Source organism: Cnephaeus nilssonii, assembly GCF_951640355.1.
Source record: "Cnephaeus nilssonii genome assembly, chromosome: 21".
In the NCBI taxonomy this organism is placed as follows: domain Eukaryota; kingdom Metazoa; phylum Chordata; class Mammalia; order Chiroptera; family Vespertilionidae; genus Cnephaeus; species Cnephaeus nilssonii.
The window spans coordinates 10,738,662-10,757,146 of NC_137092.1; the positions used below are offsets into that span (position 1 = coordinate 10,738,662).

At 44.9% G+C, this 18,485-nt stretch overlaps 1 protein-coding gene across 2 annotated transcripts in view; it reads right to left on the minus strand.

The window, feature by feature from the left end:
* PDE4DIP (phosphodiesterase 4D interacting protein) overlaps positions 1–18,485 on the minus strand; it is a 142,532-nt gene that overhangs the window by 89,079 nt on the left and 34,968 nt on the right. The gene's annotated exons all lie outside the window — the stretch shown is intronic.

An 18,485-nucleotide genomic window follows, 5' to 3' on the forward strand; every position in this document is an offset into this window, starting at 1 on the left:
GCTTGTTTCAGCTAGACCAAGCTCAGAGGTCTTCATATACACACTGCTTTGGTGTCCACACTGCTCTCCACTTCAACTGTCCTCAGTGTACCTCCAGCCACTCGTCCCCCGTGGCCACTCTGTTAAAATCTTGGTTGAGTCCCTGAAGCCTCTGCTGATCTGGCAAGTGAGAGACTGTACACATAAATACCAATGATCTCAGTGCTTCTCTCCCTCCCAGAACATTCCGTAGCTGGACGCATCTCTCACTTGGCTGGAGCCTCTGGTCCACAAATAGGCCTGGCGGGGCTTAATTTAGCAAAGTGCAGGCCTCCTGAGAAAGCCGGGGCGAGGCGGGAGCCCTTCAACCCCCAGGACACCTGTGTGCAGACAGGAGCCCAGCCCCACGCATGGGGCTGAGAGGGATGCTCAGAATGGCTTGTGTCCTCAGCTAGTCTGGAAGGGGAGCTCAGGGTACCATCCTGAGCTCTCCCTGGCTTCTCTCTGGGCAGCAGGTCTAGAACTGGGAACAAAGTAAAAATTTACTATGAAGTTAAAAAAATATAACAACTATATTAATTTTTCTATAGATAAATTGGTGCACAGGAAACATATGGCCTACTAAATGTTTTTAAATGATTTGTGTTGCCCAGCCAGAGTGGTTCAGTGGTTGAGTGTTGACCTATGAACCAGGAGGTCACAGTTTGATTCCAAATCAGGGCACATGCCTGGTATTGGAGCTCAATCCCCAATAGCGGGCATGCAGGAGGCAGCCGATCAATGATTCTCTCTCATCATTGATGTTTCTATCTCTTTCTCCCTCTCGCTTCCTCTCTGAAATCGATAAAAATAAATTGTTAAAAAAGCATCCATGTTGTCTAACACGATCTGACATTTGTCCCCAAATTCAGCTCACTTGCTTTTATTTTTCTAAAAGGACAGAGCCACTGATGGGTGTCCTGCAAAGTGCAAGACAGTTTTTCTTACACTGACGCTTACTCTCCACACTGGAATCTAAGCCACTCCTCCTGGAAAGCCTACCTGTGTCCTGCAGCCAGGCCCTCTGATCAGTCAGCTCTTCTGAGGTTGAGCTTCTGTTTGGGACCAGGCACAGCACTTACGACTGTAGGTCCTACAGCTCTGCCATCCAGGGCGGCAGCCACAGGCCACATGTAGCGACTGAACCCCTGAGATGTGACCAGTCCAAACTGAGATATGCTGTAAGGACTTCAAAGACTCTGTACACACTGATTGCAAAGGCCAACCACACGAAAGAATATACACTCTTGATTTTTAAATACTCATTTCATGCTGAAGTAATATTTTAAATACATTATTAACATTATTTTCACATTTTTTTAAACTGTTCTTTTAATATGACCACTAGAAATTTCTAAGTTTCGTCTGTGGCTCGCATTATATTTCTACTGGACAGCACTGCTCTATAAGATGTTAGGAGAAAGGTGCACTAACTTTCAGTACATTGCACAAAAAACGCTCTGCCCTGCATTACACTAATCCTGTGGTACAGGAGAATCTTAGTGTTTCATGGGATAATGGCATTCAGCAACCAACAAAACACAGACATGACTCCAGCTCATTATAAGTGAAGCAAAACGAGACAAGTGGTAGCAAGCATGGCACTGAGTAGGAGTCAGATCCCAGTCCTACTCAAACTATGTTCAGGCACTGTGATGAGTGTCAGGAGGACAGGGACCCCTCTATTCTCTCACCACTGTATCCCCACTGTTGTTAGCACGGTGCCCATACATAGAAGATGATTACATCTTTATCAAATGAGTGAATTTGTTCAAAATAAAACAGAACTCACTCTTTTTTTGGGGGGTGGGGGTGGGGATTAATCCTCATCCGAGGATATTTTTCCCATTGATCTTTTAGAGAGAGTGGAAGAGGGAAAGACAGAGAGAAACATCAATGTGAGAGAAACACATTGATAGGTTGCCTCCTGCACACTCCCTAAACAGGGCCCAGACCAAGGAGGAGCCTGCAACAAAGGTACTTACCCTTGACCGGAATCAAACCCAGGGACCCTTTGGTCCAAAGGCTGATGCTCTATCCACTGAGCCAATCTAGCTAGGGCCAGAGCCCACTCTTAAGCAATTCTTACTGTCAAGAATTTCTTCTTCTTTTTTCTTTTTAAAATTTTTTATTGTTGAAAGTATAACATATGTCTCCCTTTTCCCCCATTGACTTCTCCCCGCCCCTTCCCATCCCCCCAGCACAGGCCCTCACCCCCCTCACTGTCTGTGTCCATTGGTTATGCTTATATGCATGCATACAAGTCCTTTGATTGATCTCTTACCCCTCCTCTCCTGCCACACAAATTTCTTCTTCTTACCTATTTCGTTCCTCAATGTGTTTGCTCTCTATTTCTGCCAACCCTTCTCTTGGAGAGGCTGCTGGATTCTGGGAAGAGATGAGGGTTCACCTCCCAAGCACAGCTCCTGGGCCTCCCAGGTGGAGGAGATAGCAAAGGGTACAAAGGTGTTCTGCTCTTCCTCTTTTTCTGTACAGATGAGCCTCACTTGCAACTTTCAGGGTGTTTGCAAACAATCAACACAAACTTTCTGAGTTTGTGTTATAGGCTCAACAAACAGGCGTCCTCAAACTATGGCCCACGGGCCACATGCGGGTGTTTTTGCCGTTTTGTTTTTTTACTTCAAAATAAGATATGTGCAGTGTGCGTAGGAATTTGTTCATAGTTTTTTTTTAAACTATAGTCCGGCCCTCCAACGGTCTGAGGGACAGTGAACTGGCCCCCTGTTTAAAAAGTTTGAGGACCCCTATGTAGAAGATTATGTTGAAGGCTACAGAGGAAGTTTGAGATCAATCCACCCCACAAAGTGTTCATAATCTAAGAGGAGGGACAAGGACTGTATATGTGGAAAGACAGTTGCCAGCCAGGAATTCAATAACATTTGCCAAATAACACATCCCAACTGTAGTTGCTGGAAGAGCACAGAGAGTGAAAGATGATTTCAGGCAGTGTGATAAGGAAAGGCCCTCCTGAGCAGGTAGAATCTGAGTTGGACTCTGAAACCTGAGAAAGGTTTGGATAAGCAGAGAAAAGGGATAGGGGTATTCCAGGTGTGAACGAGGATATGTCAGCAGGAATTAGCACACATGAGGGAGAGTGACTCACTCTAGGAGCATGTTTGAAAATACAAAGTGGGAGAATAAGCTTGCTTTGTTTTCTCCCTTTTCTTTTTTTTATTGTTTAAAGTATTACAAGCTTGCTTTTTACATCCTTGAGAATACTGAAATGCTAGAAGAAAACTCTGAACAGTCTTCTCCCACCGTATCTGTCCATCCACAGGCATCTGAGCTCACATACTCTGTCTGTCCACTTGTGACCAAAGACCAACTATCCATGCTCCCGCCTAAAGCCAAACATTCCATTTATGCATTGCCTCTTAAAAGAATCATCCAGAAACTCTCCCCTTCTCTTCACCAATATTTCACTCTCTACTGGAAAATTCTATTGGTATGCAAACATGCTATTATCTACCTTTAAAAAAAAATCTTCTATAACCCCTTACTAGTGACTACCCATTTCTTTGCCCTCCTTTGCAACAAAACTCCTAAATAGGATCTGTTGTACTCACTGAGTCCAATTCTCCTCTCAGTTTCTGTTATACCTACTGCGATCAGGCTTTGCCTCCACCAGTCCATCAAACTACTCTAATCAAGATCACTAGTGACATCTGTGTTGTTCAATCCAAAGATCAAGTCTAAAATTTTTTTAATTGATTTCAGAGAGGAAAAGAGAGGGAGAGAGAGATAGAAACATTAATGATGAGAAAGAATCATTGAATGGCTGCCTCCTGCTCACCCACTACTGGGAATCGAGCCCACAACCGCAACCGAAGCATATGCCCTGTCTGGGAATCAAACCGTGACCTTCTGATTCATAGGTCGACACTCAACCACTGAGCCATGCAGGCCAAGCCAAAGGTCAATTCTTAGTCATCATATTACTTGAGCTATCAGTGGCAGTTCAAAACGTTGATCCCACCCTTTTCCATTATATACTTTCTTTTTTTAAAAAAATATATTTTTATTGATCTCAGAGAGGAAGGGAGAGAGATAGAAACATCAATGATGAGAGAGAATCATTGATCAGCTGCCTCCTACACACCCTCCACTGGAGATCGAGCCCAAAACCCCAGGGCATGTTCCTCTGACCGGGAATCGAACCATGACCTCTGGTTCATAGATTGACACTCAACTGGCTGGGCCATTATATACTTTCTTTACTTGGTTTCCATGACTCCAGACTCTTGGTTTTCTTCCCACTTCACCAGTCGAATCTTTTCTATCTCCTTTGTTGGTTCTTCCTCCTGTCCCCAAACTATTAATGTTTGAGTGACCCAGGGTTAAGTCTTTGGTCCTTTCCTCTTCCCCGTTGGAAGTTCTAACTCCCTGGTGATCTTATACAGCTTTTAATACTATTTACATGCTGACAACACCCACATTTTATATCTCCAGTCCAATGCATTATCCAGAACTTCAGACATAAATTCAACTGCTTGCTTGATATTGCCACTGGGAATGTCCAACAAATATCCCAAACACAGAATGTCCAAAATTGAAATCCCACTCCCCACCCTCACACCTGCTCCACATACAGCCTTCCCAGTTTTAATTATGGCAACTCCATCCTTCCAGTTGCTTGGGCTTTGACCCTGGAGTCTTCCTTAATTCCTTTTTTTCTCTCTCACATTCCACATCCATCCCTTCACCAGCAAATCCTCTTGGTGCTACCTTTACCACTTCTCCCCCCATCAACTGCTATTACCTTAGTCTGATCACCATCACCTCCTATGTGGCTTACTGCAATAGCTTCCCAGCAGCCCTTCTGGCTTCTACCCTTTCCCTTCTACAGCCTATTCTCAGTATCATAACCACAGTGATCTTTAAGCAAAATTTTTTAATTTTTCAATTATAGTTTACACTCAATATTATTCTGTATTAGTTTCAGATGTACAGCATAGTGGTTAGATAATCATGTACTTTACAGAGTGATCCCCCAGATATTTCAAGTACCCACCTGGCAACATACATAGTTATTTGATACTAGAGGCCTGATGCATGAAATTTGTGCAAGAGTAGGCCTTCCTTCCCCCCCGGCTGCCAGCACCGGCTTCCCTCTGGCCGCCAGCAGGCACCCGGGACCCAGGCTTCCCTCACAGCCCCGGTTTCGTCCAGAAGAATGTCTGGTTGAATTAGCATATTACACTTTTATTATTATAGATTATTGACTATATTTCCTGTGCTGTAATTTATATCTTTGTGACTATTCTGTAACTACCAATTTGTACTTATTAACCTCTTCACCTGTTTCACCCAGTTCTCCAATTCCACTCCCCTCTGCCAACTGTCAGTCCACAGAGATCTCTTCAAAAGTCAGATAGAACTCTCATTAATTAGGTCACTGCTCTGTTCAAAACCTTTCAATGGCTTCCCTTATCCATAAGAGTTAAAGCCAAAGTCTTTAAATTTATCTAAGAGGGCCTATCTGATCTGCATCAGCTCCACTACCTCTAGGGCCTCATCTCAGCATTCTTGCACCTACTCATGCTGCTTCGGGCTCCATGGCTGCCCTGGAATGTTCTTCTCCTAGTTATCTGCTTGGCTAACTTCCTCATTTTCTTTAAGGCATTGCTTTAAAAAAACATTTTCTATGGCATAGCCACTTTGGAAAATAGTTTAGCAGCATCCTATGAATTGAAATATATGCTTATGATATGACCTAGCAATTCTACTACTGGGTACTTACCCAGAAGAAATAAAACAAAGACTTGTGCATGAATATTTAGAGCACTTTTATTCCTAATAGCCAGTCACTGGACACAGTCTATATGCTCATCTGCAGGTGAACGGATAAACAAATTGCATTATATTCAAACAATGGAATACTACTCAGCAGTAAAAAAGAATGAACTAGTGACACAACATGAATGAACTTCAAAATCATTATGCTAAGTAAAAGGAGCCAGGCACCAGAATTCCATTTATATGAAACTAGAAGCCCGGTGCACAAAATTCGTGCACGGCGGGGGGTTGTCCCTCAGCCCAGCCTGTACCCTCTCCAATCTGGGACTCCTGGAGGGATGTCCGACTGCCCGTTTAGGCCCGATCCCAACGGGCAGTCGGACATCCCTCTCACAATCCAGGACTGCTGGCTCCCAACTGCTTGCCTGCCTGCCTTCCTGATTGCCCCTAACCGCTTCTGCCTGCCAGCCTGATCACCCCCTAACCACTCCGCTGCCAGCCTGGTTGATGCTTAACTGCTCCCCTGCCAGCCTGTTTGCCCCCAACTTCCCTCCTCTGCCAACCTGGTCACCCCTAACTGCCCTCTCCTGCAGGGTTGATCACCTCCAACTTCCCTCCCTTGCAAGCCTGGTCCCTCACAACTGCCCTCCCTTGCAGGCCGGGTGCCTCCCAACTGCCCTCCCCTGCTGGCCATCTTGTAGTGGCCATCTTGTGTCCACATGGGGGCAGGATCTTTGACCACATGGGGGCAGCTATATTGTGTGTTGCAGTGATGATCAATCTGTATATTACTCTTTTATTAGATAGGCTAGAGGCCTGGTGCACGGGTGGGGGCCAGCTGGTTTGCCCAGAAGGGTGTCCCGGATCAGGGTGGGGTTCCCTTGGGGCATGGGGCGGCCTGAGAGAGGGGCCTGTGGTGGTTTGCAGGCCGGCCACACCCCCTGGCAACCCAAGCGGAGGCCCTGGTATCTGGAATTTATTTTCTTTCTACAATTGAAACTTTGTAGCCTGGAGCGGAGCCAAGCCTGCTGCTCCCTCCGGGGCGGCAGCCATTTCTGTGGCAGTTAATTCACCTTCTACAATTGAAACTTTGTAGCCTTAAGCGGGTGAGCCTGGCCAGGGTGTGCGGAAAGCTTTGCTTCCCCTGTTGCCGGCGGCAACCCTGGCCTGCTCTCTCAAGCTCCATTCTGCTGCCATTTGTTTGAATTTGTTTACCTTCTATAATTGAAACTTTGTAGCTTGAGTGGAGGCTTACGCCTGCAATGGCTATAGGAAAGCTTGGCTTGCTCTGTTACCTGGGAAACCTTACTCTCTGTGGCTGTAGCCATCTTGGATGGGGTTAATTTGCATACTCGCACTGATTGGCTGGTGGGTGTGGCTTATGTAGCGGAGTGATGGTTAATTTGCATATTACCATTTTATTAGAGAGGAATTCTAGAATAGATAAAACTAAGCCATACACAGAAAGTAGATCAATGGTTTCTTACAGCCAGTGGTGTGAGAGGCTTGATACCAATGGGACATACAATTTTGGGGGTCATAAAATACTTTATATCTCTAATGTGTGGTGATGGTTGCATAGATGTATATATTTGTTCAAACTCATCAAACTGTACACTTAATAAAGTTGATTTAAACAAAAAGATGTAAAGAAAGATACAATAAAGCAAGTGTCAGTGCAAATAGCCAAGTACAAAAGGTAAGGAGCTCAGCATTGAGACCACCAATCTGGGATGCTTGATGGTTATAAATGCTGTGAAGGTAGAACCTAGGAACAAATCTTCCTCTATTGGTCCCTCTCATGTTTATTTACTTCCCTTCCCATCCCATCTCTGCAAAAAAAGTGGGATGATTATTTGGTGGACAGACTCTCACATGCCTCCCATGATATCTGCCTCCTGGTGTTCATGCCTTTGTATAGTCCCCTCCCCTTGAGTATGGGCAGCATGTGTAATTTGCTTCCACCCAATAAATATAACAAAGTTAGGGACTGTCACTGCTGTGTCAATGTTAAGCCTTAAGACTGTCTTGTTAGCAGACTAGAGCCTCTCCCTGCTGACATGGTGAAGCAAGTTGCCATGTGGAAAAGCCCATATGGCAAAGGGTAGTTGATGGCTACTGTGGCCAGCCTCTTGCCAACATCCAGCAGGAAGTTGGGACCTTTAGTCCTACCACCCAAGTGAGCTCAGAAGCAGATTCTTCACCATCACGTCTCCAGATGAGAACTCAGCCCAGCCAATACCTTCTCTGTAGCCTAGTGAAATGCTAAACAGAGAACTCAGCTAAGTTTTTCTAGAGTGCTGGCCCACGTAAACTGTGAAGTAATGAATATGTGTGTGTGTTTTTAAAATCACTCTCTAAATGTGGCCTCCCCTGAGGACTTTCTAATACTGCAACCTGCCCTCCATTCTTATACTTTCTGACCCCCTTACCCTGCTCTATGTTTTTCTTTTTATTCTGAAGAGGACTTAATCACTTTCTAATATTCTACGTATTTATTGTTCATTGTCTGTCTTCTCAAGGTAGAATATAAAGTCCATGAGGCTAGCGATGCTTATCTGTTTTGTTCATTGATACAATATTCCAAACACTTCTAATAGCACCTGGAACATAGTAGGTGGTCAAAAATATTTTCATAAATGAGGCCTAAATGCTTATGTTTGAATTAGGATCAACTTATTCTTATTCTCATCAGACACAAGAGCATAGCTTATCATCTGTCACATACCGAGACTTCATGTATCTAAAAGCTACTACTAGGTCACCTTTAAGTTTATTCTTCCCCAAATTAAAAATCCCAATTCCATTGCCCTTTTCTCATAAACCTCATTTTCTAATTTGTATTTTGGTTTGAATATTTCCTAATTTCCTCTGTATTTCTGGAGTTCCATACCAGACTCAGGGCAGTGTACAGGAATAAGGATAGCATGGTTTCTATTACATTCCACATAGCAATTTGCACCTGTTTCACAAGTAAAAATGAGGTCAATGCCACCTTTTACTGCAGGTAGAGCAGTGAGATAATGCTACCCCTTCCGGTCACAGTCTTGGTGAAAGCCACTATGAAAATAGATATCGTTCACTAGAACTCTTTCTTTTCTCTTTGGTCAGGCCTTAATACAATGTAGAGTTAGTCACTAAAAAGCATCATTTGCATTTGAAAGAGGGACTAACTTTTAATTCTAAAGGATGTGCCAAGGCCTTCATTAACTCAAGAATCGGGCCATGTGGCTGCTGGGATACCAGGTACACTCCCTGGCCCTGTGGAAAAAAATGAGGACAAGACACCAACTTCACAGGGCTATTATGGGTTTGAGATTAAATATGTATAAAATGCAAAAGCATAGAGCCTGGCCTGCAGTAACACTAAATGGATTTCCTTCTCCAAGAGGGTTTAAATGGGAAGCATTTAGCATTTACATGTGTGAAATTGAGGAGGAAGAGACAAGATATGGGACAAAGAAGGACAGAAAGAGCCTAAAAATGGGGGAGAGCAGTGATACAAGAAGGTGGGACAAGATCTGGCTCTGGAAACTTCTGGAGAGCAGTAGCCTAGAAAGGATAGAGGAGTTTTCCTCCTGATCATTTCTTTTCTTATATCTTAGGCCAAGACGATGAGGCACCAGGGACATACTCTCACATGCCTTGAAAAAGTAGGGAAACAGGAGAGAAAAGAGAAGAGAGAGCAATGAGCAGATGAGGGTGGAGAAAGCTTGGGGCGGAGTTCCAGTTCTAACCACCATCTCGTGATCACCCTCTACCTGCAGCACTTCAGGCAAGCCCTTCTGTGGCCCCTCTACAACCACGCTTTCCCTGACTGAAGGGACCCCTCTGCTCTCCTTCCCAGCTTTGCAGAGGCTGGAAGGGACCCGTTATGGCCGTTCTGACTGTAAGAATCCTCTGAGGCCTCACACTCCCATAGCCGAGAAGGGGTCAGAGAGAAAGCAGACTCAGAAGAGAGAGTGCTCCCCATCTGTAAGGAATCCGCTCACCTGAGCCCCAGAGTCCCACCACCTTCACCTGATTCTGTCCCTGGAAGACCCCAGGGTCCTGCTCTGGACTCAGAGTCCCTGACTTTGGAGCAGAGTGATGACAGCACGCCGTGTGTCATCAGCTGAGTGGTGCCAGGTGGGCAGGACCAGATGCATGTTTAGTACTGAGCATCGACTCAGTTTGACTGGATCTAACGGAGAACTCTGAGAGGGGCAGCCACTATGCGGCCTCAGAGGAAGCTTGGAAACCTACCCAGAACAAGTGACCCGGAAGGACTTCTTGCTTCTGGCCCTCAGCCAGGGCCCAGACTCTCCTTCCGCAGCTCCAGGTCATGGCCTGCATGCTGGCCAGCTCCCTCCACTTACCCAGGGGCCCCAGAGCAGGCTTCTTCCTCAAACCCCCACGAGGGCTTTCTAAAGCCCTGTATACGTAAAGAGGTGGCTTCCCGCCCTTCACGCAGTGGGACCTTGCGTGAGGTTGGGGCATGAAAAGCTGGCATGACAAGGCAGGCAGTGCCTTTCATTTACTTCCAGCCTCTTCAAGCCAGGTTTCCAAATAACAGGTATGATAACTGCCCAGTGTGGCCCAAAGTCCATTCTAACGCTGCCTGGCAAAAGGCCACCTGGACCGTTACTTAGCTCTGCACGGAACAGCATGTACCAGGTCTTTCGGTGTGTGGGTGGCTTAGCTGCTGTTTAACGTGATAGGGTGGATTCTGTCCAGTGTGCCCCAGCCCCCACTCTGTGCCGTCTCCATGTATCACAGAGCCTCACCTCACTGTGAAGTTTGTGAATTTGAACTTGCTTAGATGAGATGGCAAAGGTCAGAGCAGGAAGCAGAGAGAAAAAATGTTCACAGTGGCTTTGGAAACCTAAATGAAACCCCTACAGAAGGCGTATATAAGCTGAGGAACTACATGTTTGTTTGTTTTTGGCAGCAGGCGCAGGGTACAGAATCTTTATCTATGAATTACCCTAGCCCCTGCTGTGTATATTCTATTTTAGCCCAGTAGCACAAAGCGGAAGAAAGTCTCCATTTTTGGCAAGCATGTAAACCCCTTGAAACTTGGCTGACGACCAAGGAAGTCACTTCCAGTACCCAGACAGGTAGCCAGGCCTCCTGGACTCTAGTCCCAACCTGACCTCTGTGACCTTGGGCAAGTGACTTTACCAATTTGGGGCTTCAATTTCCTTATCTTTAAAAATAAAGGGCTTACTCATTAGGGGAGGCTGAATGAATGGTATGTAAGAACTCTTTATATTATTTTTGCCTCTTTTCTATAAGTCTAAAATTATTTTAAGATAAAAATATTTATTAAAAAGCAAAAGGGTTATATACTAGTAGATTACCTCCAAGATCCTCTCTAGCTCTAAACTGTGAGTTCTTATTTCTCTCCATCAAGTGCAGTCTCTTTCCAGCTACCCAAATACAGATCAAGAGAATTTTGCCCACTCCTCCTACCACACAGAAGATGTTGAGTAGCCCCAGCACAAACCTGTTTTCTGCTTTCAGCCTATCCTATACCCTAGGCAAAAACTGAATCCTCTAAAAAACACATGAAAACACTCCATCCCTATCCACTTTGTTCCTGCAAAGGAGTCGATTCATCCAGCAGGGGAAAGCTGTTTCTGGCAGTCCATGCCTACAGAATCTCAGTTTTCCCCTAGCAACTGGGCTAATTATAACCCCAGCTACCTGGTAACAGCACCAGATTTTCCTGACACTGGCTGGCAGTTTTAAAGCCATCTCAGCTCTGCAGGGAACTCCCGCACTGAGAGGCATCATGAGCTCAGAGCCTGGGAGAAGGGAGGCAACTACCTAAGCTAGGGTGAGAGTATCCCAAAGAGGCTGTTCAGAATCACAGAACTTCGAGCCGGGAGGGATGTTGGCATGGATCCGGGTCCTGCCCACTCATTCTACACATAAACAAGCAGAAGCCCAGAAAAAGAAAAAGTGACCTGTCTTAGCCAGGAACCTGACAGTCTTTAAAATATATAATACATTTTATATATATATAAAATAGAATGAATATTAAATACAAATCAACTAAATGCTATATATATACACACACACACACACACACTAGAGGCCCAGCGCACGATTCAATCGTGCGGGTAGGGTCCCTAGGCCTAGCCTCCTGCGATCAGGGCCATCTTCTGCCTGTTCGCCAGTCCCCAGGCCCAGTGCTGCCTCCGCCGCCGCCACTGAGCTGCCAGGCTGTTGGGATCACCAGCTCATCCCCAGCCGCTGCCGCTGCTGCTGGGGCTTGAGGCGCTGACGAAGGGGAGCACGGCAGGGGATCCGGGTGTGGACAACCGGCTCCCCGCCTCCGATGGCAGCGGAGCTGGGTGTCCAGGGTGTCCGAGGCAGCCCCCCTCAGCGGCCGCCAATCCAGCCGTTGAGAGGCAGGGGGGGGCGGTGGGCGGGAGTCCCGCGCCTCTCAATGGCCGGATATGCCACCCCGAGTCCCGCCCCCCAGCCTCCCACCGCCCAATCGTGGGCGTAGCGAAGTGATGGTTATTTGCATATTGCCTTTTTATTATGAAGGATAATTAATTTTAGAGAGAGGAAGGGAGAGGAATAGAGAGCTAGAAACATCGTTGAGAGAGAATCATCTACTGGTTGCCTCCTGCACACCCTCTACTGGGGATCGAGCCCACAATAGGGGCATGTGCCCTGACTAGGAATCAAACCATGACCTCCTGGTTCATAGGCCAACGCTCAACCACTGAGGCACCCCTGCTGAGCCTGACAGTCTTCTAGATTCTTTTCCCTCAGTCTTCCCATCCCATCAACCACCAAGTCCTACAGATGTTTTACCTCCTAAATATTTCCCAGATCAGTTCCCTCCCCTCTATTCCTATTGCCATGGGCCTTCATTGTGTCTCTTTAAAATTTCTTTGATTTTTTTAGCATTAAAAATAGACTTTATTTTCTAGAGTAGTTTTAGGTTCACAGAAAACTGGGCAGAGAATGTACAGAGAGTTCCCACATACCCCGTCCTCCCCCACATCAACATTCCCCACCACAGTGGCACGAGTGGCAATTGATGAACCTATAATGACACATGATCATCACTCAAAGTCCATAGTGTTGTACATTCTATAGGTCTGGACAAATGTATGACATATGTCTCTCATTATAGTATCCTACAGAATAGTTTTGCTGCCCTAAAAGTTTTCTCTGCTTTGCCTATTCATCCCTTCCTCCTCCCAACCCCCTGCCAGCTACTGATCTTTTTACTGTCTCCACAGTTTGTTTGGCCTGTCTGTCCTCCTCCTTTCCCGAGCTCCCTTCCTGGAGTCCCTCTTCCCCACCCACCAGAAGGATCTGGGGGTTCCCCGCTGTTTAAAGCCCATCAATGGCTCCTTATCATCCTCAGGATAAAGTCCACACTCTTTAAAATGGCATACAGGATTGTGTCCTGCGTACTTCAAAGCCTATTTATTCTATATGCCTACTACTTTAATTTATCAACGCAAAACCACTTTGATACTCCACATGAATCATGCGCTTTCTTGTCTCTAAGCTTTCATTTCCGGCAAAATCCTTTTCTTTCCATTGTACCATCCATCGACTAACTTTGTACACATCTCGATTTTTGCTTTTTACCACACTCCCTCGCTTGTGTTTTACAATTATGAATTCCCAACTTCTAGCAGAGTACCTAGAGTATAGTAGGTATCCAATTAATGTTTATTAATGAATGAATGGGTAAGTCCCAAAGCTTTCCATGATCTGTACCCTGCTTACCTCCCAGACTCACCTTCCCACCACCACAAGCCTTACCTGTGCCCCAGCCATACTGAAGACCTGGAGTGTGCCAACACACAGTGCTTTTTCACGCCTCTGTGCTGTTGTATATGCTGTTTCTTCTGCCTGCAATGCTTTTCCCATTCCTTATTGTGTTAATCACCTTTCAAGATTCAATTCAAACTTCACACACTTGGCAAGACCTTTCCTGGTGGATTTTATTGTTCTCCTTTGTACTCTAGACCAATATGTTCGTATCTCTATGGAGGCCCTTATTATATCATTTTTTACTTATTTGTTAATATCTTTCTCTACCAACATCTAGCACAGTAGCTGGCATATAGCAGATAATCAACAGATGTTTGAATGAATGTGTGCAACTGAGAGTGAACAAATGGTCAAGGGGATACTGCAAATAAGGGAAACACTTGAGACAGGAATTTAGAGTGGCTCCTTTCAACTATATCATGCTATGTCTATCAGGGTGTAAGGCTGGATGGACATAACTAATACTAAGAAGGGGCTTTGTAATAAGTTCATGCAGAAGTATAAATTAGGTGGACGTCGTAGTAAGGGGATAACTGAAAGTGAATTAGAGTAAATCAGGCTCCCGAAGTGCATCATCGGTGCTGAGAGCTCATTGGCCTTGTGGACACCATCCTCAGGAAACACAGCTCCAGGCAGGTGTAGGTGAGGAGGGAGGGAACGAGGATAGAATGTGGCAGTCTCTCGAGCCCACCGGACCCTCTGTTTTCCTCCACACTCTTAGGAAAATCTGTAAGTTCACTGCAGCACATTCCTGCACACTTTGCCTAAGCCCGTCTCTCCCCTGAAACTAAGGAAGCAGGCAGGATCAACCAAAAAGAGATAGGTCTTAAAAACTTTTTTTTTCTTTTTTTAAAATTATTATTATTTTTAAATTTCTTTATTGATTAAGGTATCACATATTTGTCCTCATCCCCCCATTCCCATCCCACACCCCTCCCCACACATGCCCCCACCCCCCTGTTGTCCTTAACCGCTGGTTAGGCTCATATGCTTGCACACAAGTCCTTTGGTTGATCTCTCCCCTTTACCCCCACCCTTCCCTACCCTCCCTCTGAGGCCCGACAGTCTGATCCATGCCTCCTTTTTTCTGGGTCTGTTCTTGTTCATCAGTCTATGTTGTTCATTATTTCCCCTAGATGAGTGAGATCATGTGCTATTAGAAATACACTTATAAGAACCGAAAATGGGACAAGCAATAATGGTTATGGTGACAGGCAAATGAATTGGTTAAAAACTTTTTTAAAAGCTGAATTTAGAACCAGGCCAAATTATACCAGAAAATATTAAACCAAGATGATAAAACATTTTGAATTATAATTAATCACAGTCATAATAATTTGTATAAAAGCAAAGGACTTTGTACCATTGCTAAATAAAATACATTGTTAAAAAAAGAAATTTAGCAAACTCAGCCTTTCTTATTTATTCACTCTTTTTTAAAGTTATATTTTTTATTGATTTCAGAGAGGAAGAGAGAGATGGAAACATCAATGATGAGAGAGAATCATTGATTGGCTGCTTCTTGCACTCCCTACACCGGGGATTGAGCCCACAACCCAGGCATGTGCCCCGACTGGGATTCGAACGGTGACCTCCTGGTTCATAGGTTGACGCTCAACCACTGAGTCACACCAGCCAGGCTGGTTCATAACTCTGAACTACTATGCCCAGTGACAGCTGAATAGTAGAAATGAAAATCTAGTAGGCAAGTAAAGTCAGTCTGTTTGTCACAATTTTAAAAACCTAGCTGCATGAAGATGCTATGTATATAAACTTCAAAATTTGCTCAGGAAAAATATCATTTGATTTCAAAGATGAGAAACCAGAGCTCAGAGAAATCAGACAGTTTAAGGGCCAAAGAACAATAGAACACAACTCTGCCAACTCCCATCTAAAGGCCAAATCCACTTTAACCTTCTAACGTCAATTATGCCAGATTTAAACACTGACTTTACCTGGCCCAGGATGACAACCGTCAGCTTCTCCTGATATTTTTGTCATTGGATCTGTCAGATTTTAAATTCCATTCTTAAATCTTTTTTTAAAGCACCATAATAATAAACTCACAGAAGCTTAAACAAGTAAGTCGCTATCATAAGGCGAAACACAGTGGACTGGGTGTTTTCCACACAGCAGTGGATTTCATTAATTCCAGGGCACAACATATTCCTAGTGGTGGCACACTCAGCTATAATGAGAAGATGCGGTATTAGATAATCAACAACAACGAGGAAATCAACAAGTTGCCACCCAGAAATTATTTGCCAGAGCAGCTGCAGTCCAGAAATGCCAACAAGCCACCCTCTGAAGGAGTGGGCCATACTCAGCTGTGGACCAGTCCCAGCACTTTCTCACTTTACTCAGCTCCAGAATCAGGAGCTAACAGTACTGCAATGGTTTCTTCTTGGGAAGACACCTTCAAAGCGGTTTTCCCAAAAAACTGAACCTGCAATTACTATTTGCTACCAAGAGGGGGCAGTGGTACCTCACCAGGTAGATATATGCTCATTTTTTTCTGTGCTCAGGGTAAGCAGCCGCTTTCTGTGTTTTTTAATTATTTACAAAAATTGAAGCTAAAGGATAGTTAAAACGCTCAGCAGAAAAGTAACCAGTCTCACAGAACCAATTTTTATGTATAATTTAATACTGTTTTATTAGTCCATAGTTAGCATGAGTCTTAAGATTATTTCTGAATTTTCTGAACAGCTTGAAAGAGAGAAACCTTTAACTCCTTTATTTACTTGCCTTGCAGTCGACACTTCCAGGATTTTATATAACTCTCTTACAACTTCTTACAATTAATTAAAATCCTTATGAATTATATCTATGTTTGTCTCTTCCTTAAGCAACTACATAAAGGAGGACTTGCCACTTGGAAAGACGGGACCCTCTCTCCAGTCCTTTTCTCCTAAAGTTTCCCGTTTTTCCCTCCCCTGCTGCCATCATGGCAAAAAGACAGTCATTTTCACTCCTAATACAAATATCTCAACAGAATCTGAAGTAGTGGAGATGTGTGAAATGATCAAATACTTACTGTCCGCAACAGACTTACGTTACATGTTTCGCAAACATTGGTTTTATTTAAGAGAACCATGCAGGCAAGCACCCAAATTATTGCAGATTCTGACTCAGCTGGGTGTGATTTAATATTTTTACTCTATTTAAACAAGTGTCCTCCCAACGCTAAAGAAAAACCAAGCTAAGTTTGGTAACAAAACAGGGCTCTGAATTCCCATCTGAATGACCTGACTTACCGTGTGATGATGTATGCATGTCACCTTTGATGTCTCTTTGCCAACATGGCTGTTATTTAATCCACCTAATCTCGTGGAATCATGATGTGACTAACAAGGAGGAACATAAGACACTGGTGGGGCCCAAAACAGGCCACCCCAAAATATCCCACAATGACATATTGATTACTTTGAATTGAAGTTCCCTGACAAGCAGCAGTTCCCTGCCAGAAGGGCGTCTTGACCCTCCCTTGTCTCACTTATTGCAGAAAATAAATCTCCCAGGTGAAAGGTGAGTTAACTCAGAGCTGAAAAGTCTGCATGACAAATCTTGGTGCCTCTTTTCTAGTGATTAATAATGGCTTTATGTATTCCGTTTCCCCAATAAGAGCATTTGAACATAAGCCTTTAGTGTTTCCCACGTCACAGACAAATGGGATGAGTATGTGACAGGTGGAATGAACGAAGATTTGGTGAGAAGGAAGATAAGGGGACCAAGTAGTGAGATCCCTCCAATCGTGTTGGCCAGTAGCTGCCTGACTTCGCTGTACTTGACATTAGGAGGACACAGAGCCATGTCTGTTTCCTAAACGGGACTAGTGGCGACTTTGGTCGAACAAAATGGTTGTCACCTCTGCATGTGACAATGTGCTGTGACCACTCCCTCCCCACACCCCACCCCTCAGCAGTTCCTTTAATCTTAATCACGCTTCTCCTGGACAGCTGGGCCTCTGCACAGCCAGCCCGAGGTGTTCACTGGAGACTCTCAGAGCAGAGGGTGACAACAAACGATGCAAGCAATCCGTTGATTCAAGTTAAAAAAAAACCCACACACAACCTTTCCCTCAAATTATCTAAGAAACCATTCTTCCTTCTGTCTTGCTTTAGGGACAATTAAGAGAAAAATGCTCCAGTGAACAAATTCATTCACTATTTCTACCCTGAGGCAAATACTGCCATTTACCCTCCCCCCTCTCTCTTTATCTTTGAGCCAACAACCCTCACTTGGCAATATCCTCCTGGACCCTGACGGCTCCTTGAGGCACAGCACTAGTCATGTAAAAGCTGAAAGGCGAATCTAGACCAGTTTCAGAAAAATTCAGAGCAAAACATGGAAATCCAGGAAAAACAGAAAATGGGGCTAAATCCCCCCAATGTGGCGGTCCACATTAGTTGATTTACCAAATAATCATTGACCAAATTAGCAGTTTGAGAACCTCTGGTTCAGTCTAGCTCTCTTTCTCAGGAGACACCAAGATTTGTCATGCAAACCAGCTCCTCCTCTGACCAAGACCCTATCTAGCAGCCTGAGACGCACAGGGGTCTTAGCTGCACGGTCTCCTGTGTAAACAGCTGGAGATTCAGGATCTCTGATAAAGTCCCAGGCGACCAGCTCCAGGTCACTCAGGCCACTTCAGCACCCGCACAGACACTAAGAGGGCTGTGGAAACCAATGTTGTGGAAACCAGTCAGGACGCTTAATCCTTGTACCCCACAGCCTGATGTCCTCTACCAAGGTGCTGTCTCATCTCACCCTCAACCCAGCCAATCCCCACCCTAGTCACTCAGCTGTCAATCAAGACAGCCCTCTGGTTCAGGGAAGCCACCCTTTCCCCTCCCCCTCCGCAGGCCTGCTGCTACCTTTTCTTCATTCTAAGCTTACCTACTCCTAAAACTGAAAAC